The sequence below is a fragment of the Triticum dicoccoides genome, chromosome 3B (genome assembly GCF_002162155.2).
Source record: "Triticum dicoccoides isolate Atlit2015 ecotype Zavitan chromosome 3B, WEW_v2.0, whole genome shotgun sequence".
Lineage (NCBI taxonomy): Eukaryota > Viridiplantae > Streptophyta > Magnoliopsida > Poales > Poaceae > Triticum > Triticum dicoccoides.
Genome location: NC_041385.1, coordinates 64312988 through 64324804, shown reverse-complemented (window position 1 = coordinate 64324804; position 11817 = coordinate 64312988). Strand labels below are relative to the sequence as shown.

The 11817-nt window shown below is 42.6% G+C and overlaps 1 pseudogene; it reads right to left on the bottom strand.

The window, feature by feature from the left end:
- Positions 1–3887: 3887 nt before the first annotated feature.
- Positions 3888–7738, bottom strand: LOC119279289 (annotated as a pseudogene).
- Positions 7739–11817: the final 4079 nt, after the last annotated feature.

Here is an 11817-nt window from a genome sequence, read left to right as displayed (position 1 = left end):
CCGTTTAGCCGAGTAGCTTGTGAAGATACAAGCGATTTGTTACATGACAAGCTGTCTCAACCGCTTCTGCCCAAAAGTGCTTCGGCGTCTTGTACTCATCAAGCATCGTTCTCGCCATTTCGATGAGCGTCCGGTTCTTCCTCTCAACAACTCCATTTTGTTGAGGTGTATACGTAGCCGAGAACTCGTGTGAAATCCCTTCTTCGTCAAGAAAGGTGTCCACAGTTGCGTTCTTGAACTCCGTTTCGTTGTCGCTACGAACCTTCTTGATCTTCACTTCAAATTGATTTTGGGCCTTCCTAGCGAAGTTCTTGAAGATCTTTTGGACCTACGATTTATCATCGAGAAAGAACACCCACGTAAATCTTGAAAAATCATCAACTATAACTACACCAATAGAATTTCCACCGAGACTCTTGTAAGAGTTGGGACAAAAGAGATCCATGTGAAGTAGCTCAAGTGTCCTCCTTGTGGTCATGATGTTCTTCACGGGATGCCTTCCTCCAACCTGTTTACCTACTTGACAAGCACTGCAAAGTCTATCCTTATCAAATATGACATCATTAACTCCAAGGATATGATTTCCTTTAATAAGCTTGTCAAGGTTTCTCATGCCAACGTGACCTAGTCGTCTATGCCATAACCAACCTTTTGAGGATTTAGCAATGAAGCAAGTTTTAGGTTGGGCCTTTTTAGTGAAATCAACAATGTATAGATCACCTCTATGTATGCCGGTAAAGACCATTTTATGATTGTCTCGATGAAACACTTGGCAATCAACTTTAGTAAATAAGACATTGAAACCAAAGTCAGCAAGTCTAGATACTGAAAGTAAGTTGTATCCAAGAGATTCAACAAGCATAACATTTTGTATGGAGCTATCATGTGATATGGCCACCTTACCGAGGCCAACCACCTTACCCTTTGAGTTGTCACCGAAAGTGACATACTTTCGAGGACTATCATTATCAGCAAGCTCACGAAACATGTCTTTATCTCCGGTCATGTGATCGGTACATCCACTATCAAGGACCCATTCCTTTCCTCCTGACATATATCCCCGAAGATTTGCCATAAGACCAAAATGTCTCATTGCATCATCAAGATCGAAGTCACTATCATCATCCTCGTCATAGTATCCATGTTCAACATCGTCATGTGGTGGATCAAATCTTAGAGAGGGTGATTCGTTAGAGTGAGTTTGACAATGATCTTGTCTATGAATTTTTATAGCTTCGGAAATAATATCACTAATAATACCAACATTTCCTTTGGCACGCATGAGGCTCGTAAGCTCAAATAGACGATCACCAAACATAGGATCACTAGTATTTATCTTACTCAAAGCAATAGACTTATGGAGAATTTCGTCAAGATTTTTTAAAGAATAATCTGGAAATTGTTCCTCAAGAAATTTCCATATAGTGTAGGCGCACACAAGAGTAGGCAGTTTTATAATCAAGTTTCTAGGCAAGCCTCTAGTGATAAGATTAACAGTTCTAACATTCCTAATCATGTCAATAGACTCATTAAGGGTAGGATGCATAGGATCAACACAAGGTGCACAAGTACTAGCAATGTACTTGTTCAAATGATATTGATTGAAAATTACAAGCATCTCATTTTTTCACTCATGAAAATACTCTCCAAAGAATAGGCACTCTATGTCTAAGACTCCCCAAAGTAGACTCATCCATCTTCCTCCAATGGTGATTAAACCAAGGCAATGGCGACCAATGCTCTGATACCACTTGTAGGATCTTGAGAAGAGGTGTCTAGAGGGGGATGATTAGACACTAAGTACCAAAGTTGCAGTTTTTAGCAAATTTAAGTTTAAGTGGAGTTTAGGCACAAGTTTAACATTCACAACATATAGCAAGCAAGCATGCAAAGAGTATATGAGCAGCGGAAAGTAAAGCATGCAACTTGCAAGAATGTAAAGGGAAGGGTTTTGGAGGATTCAAACGTAATTGGAGACACGGATGTTTTTGGCGTGGTTCCGATAGGTGGTGCTATCGTACATCCACGTTGATGGAGACTTCAACCCACGAAGGGTAACGGTTGCGTGAGTCCACGGAGGGCTCCATCCAAGAAGAGTCCACGAAGAAGCAACCTTGTCTATCCCACCATGGTCGTCGCCCACGAAGGACTTGCCTCACTAGCGGTAGATCTTCACGAAGTAGGCGATCTCCTTGCCCTTACAAACTTCTTGGTTCAACTCCACAATCTTGTCGGAGGCTCCCAAGTGACACCTAGCCAATCTAGGAGACACCACTCTCCAAGAAGTAACAAATGGTGCGTTGATGATGAACTCCTTGCTCTTGTGCTTCAAATGATAGTCTCCCCAACACTCAACTCTCTCTCATAGGATTTGAATCTGGTGGAAAGAAGATTTGAGTGGAAAGCAACTTGGGGAAGGCTAGAGATCAAGATTCATATGGTAGGAATGGAATATCTTGGCCTCAACACATGAGTAGGTAGTTCTCTCTCGGAAATAGGATGCTGGAAGTGTAGGTTCAGTCTGATGGCTCTCTCCACGAATGAAGAGGAGGTGGAGGGGTATATATAGCCTCCACACAAAATCTAACCGTTACACACAATTTACCAAACTCGGTGGGACCGAATCAACAAACTCGGTCGGACCGATTTAGCAAATTTAGTGACCGTTAGGATTTTCGGTGGGACCGATATGGTTAGGGTTAGGGCATAACGTAGTCTCGGTGAGACCGATTACGCAAACTCGGTGAGACCGATTTTGGTAATTAGCTAACCAGAGAGTTGGTCAGGCAAACTCGGTGGAACCGATTACTCAAACTCGGTGGGACCGATTTTGGTAATAAGTTAACCAGAGAGTTTGCATTGTAATCTCGGTAGGACCGATTGCTCAAACTCGGTGAGACCGATTTTGATAATGGACATACACAAAGAGATTACAATCCCATCTCGGTGAGACCGAGATCCCTATCGGTGAGACCGATTTGCCTAGGGTTTGTGGCAGTGGCTAAGACATCCAAACTCGATGGCGCCGGATAGAAAGAATCGGTGTGACCGATTTTGGCTTTAGGTTTAGGACATATGTGGATGTGAGAAAGTAGCTGAGGGTTTTGGAGCATATCACTAAGCACATGAAGCAAGAGGCTCATTAAGCAACACCTCATCCCTCCTTGATAGTATTGGCTTTTCCTATAGACTCAATGTGATCTTGGATCACTAAAATGTAAAATGAAGAGTCTTGAGCTTGAAGCTTGAGCCAATCCTTTGTCCTTAGCATCTTGAAGGAGTTCCCACATCTTTTAGTCCATGCCACTCCAATGTTGAACTTGTCTGAAATATGCTAGATAAAGGTGTTAGTCCAACAAGAGATATGTTGACATTAATTACCAAAACCACCTAGGGAGCACTTGTGCTTTCAAGTAGTTTCTGCAATTCCCTTATTCTTCTTCAGCTCCACTAATTAATTCCAGGAACAAGCTTCCTTATTATTATTGCAACTCAGGATTACACACAGAGAGAGAGAGAGAGAGACAGAGGTTTGGCCATACTCACACAGGTTCAGTGCGGCAAAGCCAAAGGCCCAAATTCAGAAACAAAATAAAACGAAATTTATCACCCTCCATTACATGAATAAAATCATCACAAAACGAAATCCATCGGTTAAATTAGAAGGACGAAACCATTCCGGGAACTTCAGTGCAGCAAAGGCCTCCAGCCCCAAATTCAGGAATAAATAAGTGAAAGCATACCACACAGACAGGAGGTTCAGTACAGCAAAGCCCTGTGGCCCAAATTCAGAAATGAACAAAACGAAGTTCGATACAGTATTTATAGTGCACCTGCCCAAAGGAAAACAGGGCACTTCCTTTCTTCACCAGCTCACTACACATCCATCATGGTATTTGCGCATCTTCTGCAATGACAGGCTTCCTCAATTTAGTACCTCCGATGCTTGTCCCGTTGAAGCCAACCACACCATCAGTCCTATGCTGCCAACGAAACAGACCAATATACTGTAAGAAGCTATGAGAATTGACAAGAACTTAATATGGTTACACATGTAAGAAGTACACACCCATCACACACGAAATGTGTTGCTTAGTTAATGTTTTTCCTGTGGGCAAGGCAAGGAAAAAAATCACAAACACGTTGGTACAATTTTGTACATGCCGAGATCTAGCATGAGTATAGCTACAATTTTGCAGTCCTCTTTTCGGAAAGAAACCCCATTTTGTAGTCTTGCACCACATACAGAACTGGGGTATGATTTTTCTGAATATGAGATCAATGTCTCAACAGCTATTATTACTCATATCTGCTAATGGAGATGCCAATATTATAAATTCTAAGAGGACGATCATGAGAATTTAAGCAACTCTAAGAGGACGATCATGAGTTTCCAATGCATGTTAGTTAGAGATGGAACACACATAAGCAACTTAGAGCACCATTATACAACACTTAATGACTTGTTGCCTACAATCTGCCGCCCTACTGGTGTCGACATCTATTAACCAAAGCTTTGTTGGAATATGTACAAGCACAATATGTCTAATCATTTCGGTTGCATAAGCATATAAAATGGTATACAAGGTGCATCCACTGAGGCAGAAAATCGACTTGTTGGAAGATGAATCAATGTCGAGAGAATCAAAGACAATACAAAATATCCGACTAGTATACAATGTACATATATACCTTGAGCCGCGCGTCTAACTGGTAGACAACGAGTAGACATCCAGGTCTTTGCCATGAAGTCGCTGGTGATGGTTTTGAAGCCCAAGCACCCAGTGGGAAGAGATCTCTTGCGTATCCTCGCCCAGCCCAAGCTGCTGCAAACTGCCCAGCCCCTCTACACGGCTTAAGTTCAGACAACCACGTACTTGCAGGTCTGTCACTAGAGGGAGATTGGAGACCTTCTCCAGGCCTTCACATTTCTCAATATGAAGGAGCTCAGTGAGGTGTGGGAAGTCCTCCACGGCCTTTAAGTTGTTTGTTCTAATTAATTCGATCTTCTTCAAGCTGACAGCGTCCTCTCCAAGTTGTCGCGGTAGAGCCCTCAGCTTTAAGCAGGCTTCAAGTTTCAACCTTACCAAACAAGGAAACAAACGCAACCTAGCAGATTGGGCATCGTCCTTTCGAATCTCAGCAACTTCATTTGCTCCCCCTTCATCATCAACATCTTCTTCTTCTTTTTCTTCAAAAAAAAGACCACTCCTCCCAGTTGGGCAAATGCTTGAGGACTAACCATTCAAGTTTAGGAAAAGCAACTAATTCGTTGCATAGGGGATCACCCTTCCCACAACCGACAAATTCAGGGCCAACCTTGGTAACTGCATATGCTCCATCAATCCTTAGAAATTTCAAGTTGGGTAGCTGGGCAATAGGTGGAAGATACACACATCGTAGATTTCTAAGGGTCACGTGTGCCAGCGAAGACAAACAGGTGCTACCAAACCAGTAGGGGTACTGCCGACCAAGGAATCCAATAATATGTAGGGTTTCCAGGTTGCTTGGAGGTATTAGCTGCTCAAAGACCTCCTCAGTGCTAACATCTTCTGAATATGATCTCCACTCCAGTACTAGTCCTTTTAGATGGTTTTTGTTCGCCAATAATGTATTACTATAGCAAGACGCTCTTTCCAATTTAACCAACGTAAGATACCTCAGCAATGACAAAGATGACAACTCTTCCGACTTCCATCCATCTTGTACATCAGCATTTTCAATTCTTGCCCCAACCGGAAACCCTCGTAAATCAGTGAGGAACTTCAGTTTTCCTACCCCTTTCTGAACTTCATTTATATTTGTGTGAAGAAGACTAAGACATCTTAAACTGTACTGTTGGGATATCGTCGAAGGAAGACTGTGCAAAGCATCACAATAATTCAAGCTCAAAATTTGAAGGTTTTGTAGGGAGCCAATGGATTCCGGAAGACAAGATATGCTAGTATAATCAAGATCAAGTAGGCGTAGATGTATCGTCTTCCTATATAACCTGGAATGCTTTGTACAAGTGAGTAATTCAGTACCAAAACACGAAGAAGCAAAAATCTCTTGAACAATGCTCTATGCTCCATGGACCATGAACACTAAAGAAAGTCCTCACCTTAGCTTCCACCTTATTCATGCTAGGCAACACTAATTTATCCTTCTTACTCACGGCAGTAACTCGTCGTAGTTTTGACATATTCTCACCACTTAATGTTTCAATATCACCAATAAAACACTCTTTTTTTGATATACTCAAAGCAATCTGTCTTAAGAGGTCATGCATTTTGCATTCAGCCTGGTTAAAAGATCCGTTATCTGGTTGGAGGAGATTTTGATGGATTAGCTCATAGTAGTACTCCTCTGCTGTGTCTTCTAGAAGTTGGCCTTGTTGCTCCTCAATGAAGCCTTCAGCAATCCATAACCAGGTAATTACACGGCGAAGAATGGTAGAATCTTCAATATACAATGCACAATAAAGAAAACACTGCTTCAGACGATATGGTAACTCATCGTAGCTTAGATACAAAACTCCTTCTATTTCATTAGACAACATGTTCTGGGAGCAAGCATATCTTCTCAAAATCTTTTTCAACTCATTATCTGTTCGATTCCTGCTTGCCAGAACACTAGCGGTAACTTTCATTGCAAGAGGGAGGCAACCGCATTTACGAATAATCTCAATCCCCGTGTTTCTTAAATTCTGCACTTCTTTCTCATCAATATTCATGCTCTTCCAAAGTAGCTCCCATCCCACCTCTACTGACATGAGATCAACTCGATGGGTATGCTCTACGCCTATTCTCCTTGTAATTTGATCATCTCGTGTGGTTACCAACATTACTCCAGATGTTGTTTTGTGTAACGCAGGCCTTAATAGATCCATCCATACATTGGAATGCCATACATCATCTAGAACCAGAAAGAAACTCTTTCCCTCTATTGTTTCTGCAAGCTTTCTCTGTAGCTCAGCTATGGTTTCACCTTGCTCATGATGCACACCAATATTTCGGAGCACCTCCTTCAAAAGAGTTACTTCACTGTAGTCTTGCAAAACACAAATCCATGCATGCATCTTGAAGCTTCCTTTTATTTTTTGGTCATTGTATACTTTATGAGCTAGTGTTGTCTTACCGACTCCTCCGGTTCCAACAACAGCGAGCTTGTAAGACTTCTTTTCCTTGTTTGCAAGCACCAAGTCCACCAACTTCCTGCTAGAATGTATGATTTCCTTTCCCACAAGGTTGGGCTCAACAAGGTTGGAACTTCTTATCAGTTTGGATGTTGGACCACTTCCATTAGGTTTTGCACTACTGTTGAATGTTAAGAATATTTTGTCCTTTGAAATGTTCTCTATCTTTTTGTTGAGGGTCCTAATCCGAACAGCAACGTCACGACGTGAACCAATATTACAAAAGCAAGGGAAAACTGAATGACCTTTACATGCAGCTGATTTACTTGATAATGATGAAGGGTGGTTAGGAAGTAGCTTGCTTCCTTTGCATTTAGCCACGTCCAGAATTTCATCAACATCATATATAACATCTCTCAGTTGGCCAAGCCAATTGTTTACTGCTAACTCTTTTGCCCTCCTTTTCTCAGCATCATATATACAACACTGAATTAGTTCAACTCGTTGTAGCAGTTTTGTGAGCTCTTCTTCCACCCCTAAGATTAGTATGGCTTCATTGGTAATGATATCTTGCAACTTACTAGCACATGATCGAAGTAGAGCTTCTAGTATGTTCCCCATGGATGAGGCAAACCCGGCGCTAGAGATATCCACCAAAGAACACCAGGGTCAGGGTGACTTGTTTAATTTTGGCATGGCAATAACCAAAAGCTGAAAATTAACAAACAGGGTATATTAACATGCTTTGAATTGAGACAAGTCTCAGAAAATATATTTAGGACAGATGTTTCCTACAAGCAGTGGTAGTTACCATCACTTGCGTTTTGTATGTTGTTTGTAGTATCCGTCAAAATAGAGAGTATGTACGTGTAGTATGTAGTATATATATAATAATGATTAGGTAATATATATACTAATTTTTAGGTAGTATATACCATGTATTGAATATGCTTTTTTTACGTACAAATATGTTCGTATTTCACAAATATAACAAAAATTATGGTATCATATGCAATTTTTTCATGAAACTTGCTTTGAAATATCTTAGATATAGTATATGAATATATTTAAAATGATAAAGTAGTATATATAGTATCACATGATAGTATATGAGACATATAGGGTAACTACCACTGGGTGGTAGAATGGATTTTCCTTATATATATACGGACGGTCTATTCTGCTAATATTAGTAGAATAACTATTTTGCACACCACTTCGGCACTGCACGCTCAACAGAAGTGCACTGCATCATTTTGACAACGAGCACTGCAATAGAGACTACTGAACTTCGCGTCGGAAAAAGCTGCACGTAATGTTTTTTCGGTACTGTTTTCACTCTAGTTTTTTAACCGTTTATCGGAATGAGGCGTATAATATACCGTTGGAAAGCTATGGATTAGGCGCAACTTTTCCATGTTGAACACTTTTCGAGATTCCTCACGGTTTAAGAGCAGTTTCAAAAACGGCGCGGCGGATGACGAGTGGCAGCGAACATATTTTCGCGATTTTTTCTAAACCGCTGGTTGGAATGAAGCAAATGGTACACCATTGGATAGATATCGTCGAGGAGCATCTTTTTCATATATAAATCTTTCTCTAATTCGTTACGGTTTAAGAGCAGTTTCAAATTTACTAAATCGCGGAATTCTGTTTTTCAAATTTTTTCAAATTTTTGGTACTGTTTTCGCTCTACTTTTTGAACTGTTTGTCGAAACGAGGCGTATGATACGTCGTTGGAAAGCTATGGACAAGGCGCAACTTTCATATGTAGGAATGGTTTTGAGATTTCTTATGATTTTAAGTTAATTCTGAAAATCGTGCGGCGGAGGACGAGTGGCAGCGGCCGTTTTTTTTTTTTTACAAATCGGTTGTCGAAATGATTCAAATGATATGTCGTTGGAAAGATATCAACGATACGCAACTCTTTCATGTAGAACACTCTCTCTAATTCTTTACGGTTTAAGAGCAATTTCGAATTTACCGAAATACACACACTGTTTTTCGCAACACCCAAATCGGCGTGGGTACTTCATTCGACTGAAAACTGCACTGCTTCAGTCGAAAATCGCACTGCATCAGAGAGTCAAGTGAACTTCATGATTTCTATTGTCGGACGTACATTTTCTCAAACGAGTTTTTGTTGTCTTTTTTTCTAAGTTTTTTATGAACGAGAGTGGACCAAGAGACGAGGCAAATGAACCGCGACATATGTCAAAGTGAACCTCATTGCTATATTATTGTTTCGTTTAAAAAATCGCACTTTCATGTTGGGCGCAAGTGAACAGCATCACTCTCAAAAGTGAACCACATCCGAGGACCAAACGCACTGCATGTGTTGACGCAATCAACTAATTTTTTAGACACACGAAACAACACCATTTTTTTAGGCGAGTAAGTGAAGTGCGCTTCATGTCGGGCGTAAGTGAACCACATCATTATGATTTTGTTTTTTTAACTTTTTTTATGTAAACATGCGTTGACCAAACTTCTGGCCTCTACAAACTGTGCGCCAACGGACTGCACTACACGAGGAGTTGGGCCGCTGTGTCGACTCTAGTGAACTGCATTTTTTTAATTTGTATAAATTTTTGTCTTTCATTTTTATCCACTACAGCCAAGTGGACTGCTCCATCCTTTTCTACAAAGCGAATAGTCAGGTTCTAACAGTATTGCAGACACACACACGCCGTACTGCATGGATGAGCCGGCAAACTGTTGAAAATATGCCCTAGAGGCAATAATAAATTGATTATTATTATATTTCCTTCATGATAATCGTTTATTATCCATGCTAGAATTGTATTGATAGGAAACTCAGATACATGTGTGGATACATAGACAACACCATGTCCCTAGTAAGCCTCTAGTTGACTAGCTCGTTAATCAATAGATGGTTACGGTTTCCTGACCATGGACATTGGATGTCGTTGATAACGGGATCACATCATTAGGAGAATGATGTGATGGACAAGACCCAATACTAAGCCTAGCACAAAGATCATGTAGTTCGTATGCTAAAGCTTTTCTAATGTCAAGTATCATTTCCTTAGACCATGAGATTGTGCAACTCCCGGATACCGTAGGAGTGCTTTGGGTGTGCCAAACGTCACAACGTAACTGGGTGGCTATAAAGGTACACTACGGGTATCTCTGAAAGTGTCTGTTGGGTTGGCATGAATCGAGACTGGGATTTGTCACTCCGTGTAAACGGAGAGGTATCTCTGGGCCCACTCGGTAGGACATCATCATAATGTGCACAGTGTGATCAAGGAGTTGATCACGGGATGATGTGTTACGGAACGAGTAAAGAGACTTGCCGGTAACGAGATTGAACAAGGTATCGGTATACCGACGATCGAATCTCGGGCAAGTACCATACCGCTAGACAAAGGGAATTGTATACGGGATTGATTGAGTCCTTGACATCGTGGTTCATTCGATGAGATCATCGCGGAACATGTGGGAGCCAACATGGGTATCCAGATCCCGCTGTTGGTTATTGACCGGAGAACATCTCGGTCATGACTACATGTCTCCCGAACCCGTAGGGTCTACACACTTAAGGTTCGATGACGCTAGGGTTATAAAGGAAGCTTGTATGTGGTTACCGAATGTTGTTCGGAGTCCCGGATTACATCCCGGACGTCACGAGGAGTTCCGGAATGGTCCGGAGGTAAAGATTTATATATAGGAAGTCCTGTTTCGGCCATCGGGACAAGTTTCGGGGTCATCGGTATTGTACCGGGACCACCAGAAGGGTCCCAGGGGCCCACCGGGTGGGGCCACCTGCCCCGGGGGGCCACATGGGCTGTAGGGGGTGCGCCTTGGCCTACATGGGCCAAGGGCACCAGCCCCTAGAGGCCCATGCGCCAAGATATAGGAAAAAGGGGAGAGTCCTAAAGGGGGAAGGCACCTCCGAGGTGCCTTGGGGAGGATGGACTCCTCCCCCCCTCTTAGCCGCACCCCTTCCTTGGAGGAAGGGGCAAGGCTGCGCCTCCCCCTTCTCCCCTGCCCCTATATATAGTGGAGGGGAGGGAGGGCATCCATACTTGAGCCCTTGGCGCCTCCCTCCCTCCCGTGACACCTCCTCCTCTCCCGTAGGTGCTTGGCGAAGCCCTGCAGGATTGCCACGCTCCTCCATCACCACCACGCCGTTGTGCTGCTGCTGGATGGAGTCTTCCTCAACCTCTCCCTCTCTCCTTGCTGGATCAAGGCGTGGGAGACATCGTCGAGCTGTACGTGTGTTGAACGCGGAGGTGCCGTCCGTTCGGCACTAGGATCATCGGTGATCTGAATCACGACGAGTACGACTCCATCAACCCCGTTCACTTGAACGCTTCCGCTTAGCGATCTACAAGGGTATGTAGATGCACTCTCCTTCCCCTTGTTGCTAGTCTCTCCATAGATAGATCTTGGTGACACGTAGGAAAATTTTGAATTTCTGCTACGTTCCCCAACAGTGGCATCATGAGCTAGGTCTGTTGCGTAGATTCTTTGCACGAGTAGAACACAAAGTAGTTGTGGGCGTCGATATTGTTCAATATGCTTGCCGTTACTAGTCTTATCTTGATTCGGCGGCATCGTGGGATGAAGCGGCCCGGACCAACCTTACACGTACGCTTACGTGAGACCGGTTCCACCGACAAACATGCACTAGTTGCATAAGGTGGCTGGCGGGTGTCTGTCTCTCCCACTTT